A 2,164-nucleotide genomic window follows, 5' to 3' on the forward strand; every position below is an offset into this window, starting at 1 on the left:
GGAAAGACCACCCCCTTTCCTCAGAGGATATACCCCTTTTGATATGTTGATGATTTGATTGCCCAGGCCTAAAGCTTCAGTGGCAGAATGGGATTTGAATTAAAAAGCAGAGCACGTCTGGTTTCAGTAGACTGTCACAGAGAGGGATGCAGGTGGTCAGACCCTGTCTGCCTTTTGTCTTGGACAGCGTTAGTATTTGAAGTACACTCAAGAGATGCTGATTGATTGGCCTAAGCATAGGAACCAAGGGACTCATTACTAGGGAGGTTGGGTGAATCTCAACTCTTGCCAGTCCTTGGGTTCCTTCAGGAAATTTGTATGTTTTAGAAACAAATTCATGTGACTGGTTTCTACAAAGGAAAAAACCTCACCTTTAGCCTCCCTGCCCCCCCTGCACCTGGCAGGAGATTGCATTTGTTGATCCAGGCTCTGGTGTCCTGTATAACACCAGGCCCTGCCATGTTTCTTCATTCCTGTCTCTCAGGTTGTTTTCCCATTTGAGGATTTGGAGTTAAGCAAACTCAAAACATCTTGTTTTATATATCCTTGTACCTGCTTTGAAAACAGAGCAATGTTTGTGTTTGATATTTTATTGTTAATTTGAAAATAAAGAATTTGCTGTGTGTAACAGCTCCTGGTGTCTTTTGTCTCTTTGACTGTCAGAGGCAGGAACATGACTGCCTCTTGGGAGAAGGCTATGATCCCAGCCTGGTAGATTTCTCCATTTCTTACAGTACAAGGTCTGAGTTACACATTTCCCTGGATCTGAAGTAAACATATTATTTAAATTGATGAGCTATTTGAACCTTTAGCTAGCAATTCTATTTTACTGTTGCTAGTAGGGAGCTGTGTGCTTGCCTCTTAAGAATCCCCCTTCACTGGTCTTTTGTTTATTCTGAGATCTAAGGGTCTAAATCCTGCAAACTGTATTTCCCAGACTCCCTTTGTCAGCTAGCTTCCTATTAGTTTCTTTGAAGCCAGGAGACTAATGTGGGAGAAAACGAGAAGAAAGCTTTTTGTGGCAGCAGCATTGGACAAGTATGGGCTCCTGGGTTCTGCTCACTACAGTTATGGCTACTTATCTCAGTTTCTTTGTTCTGTGCAGGAATTTCTATTGCCATAAATGATGGTGTTTAAGCATTAGACTGGAAAGGCTGAAAATGTTTTTCAGCTGAATAGCAAATGGAGTTTACTAGATTCCAGGAGGACTGAATCCATAGGTAAAGTTTACTGTTGTCGCCGAAACCGGTTTGGCTCAGTGGATGGAGCGTCAGCCTGCAGACTGAAAGGTCCTGGGTTCAATTCTGGTCGGGGGCGTGTGCCTTGGTTGTGGGCATATCCCCAGTAGGAGATGTGCAGGAGGCAGCTAATCGACGTTTCTCTCTCATCGATGTTTCTGACTCTCTGTCTCTCTCCCTTCCTCTCTGTGAAGGATCGATGGAATGTATTTTAAAAAAAAAAAAGTTTACTGTTGTCTTGGAGCCTGGTGTTCCTTCAGAAAATGACAGAAGTAAATCCCAAATCACAAAAAAACACACCACAATACTGTTCATTGGTAATAATCTCTACTGTTTATCCCTTAATAGTTTACAAAGCCCTTTCCCAATATATTAATTTTTAAGCAATGTTATAGAATAAGTATTATTCTAATTTATAGGGGAAGAAATAGGTTAAAATATTACAGGAAAATGACATTTAGGTATTTAATTTTACATATCCTAGTCTTCCCACTTGATACTTTCCATTACTGTCAGCTAAGTAGGAATTGGGAAACCTGGGTAAAAGCTCACTTTCATTTTTTGATATCTCTGACTCCAGAATAGCCTGGGATAATTTCCCATAACTTCTACATTTAAAATGAAAATAGCCTGCCTGGCCTGTGTGGCTCATGAACCAAGAGGTCTCTGGTTCAATTCCTGGTTAGAGCACATGCCTGGGTTGCAGGCTTGATCCCTGGGAGGGGGTGTGCAGGAGGCAGCTGATCAATGATGCTAACTTTCTATCCCTCTCCCTTCCTCTCTGTAAAAATCAATAAAATATATTTTGAAAAAAAAAAAAGAAGTTCTGGAAGAGGGGCCGCGCACAATTGACAGAGACGAGACAAGAAATAATAATTTGGAAGTTAGGGGGCCAGGCAGGAGCCCAAAGCAAGAGGAAGGACTCC

Source organism: Myotis davidii, unplaced genomic scaffold, assembly GCF_000327345.1.
Source record: "Myotis davidii unplaced genomic scaffold, ASM32734v1 scaffold453, whole genome shotgun sequence".
NCBI classification, from domain to species: domain Eukaryota; kingdom Metazoa; phylum Chordata; class Mammalia; order Chiroptera; family Vespertilionidae; genus Myotis; species Myotis davidii.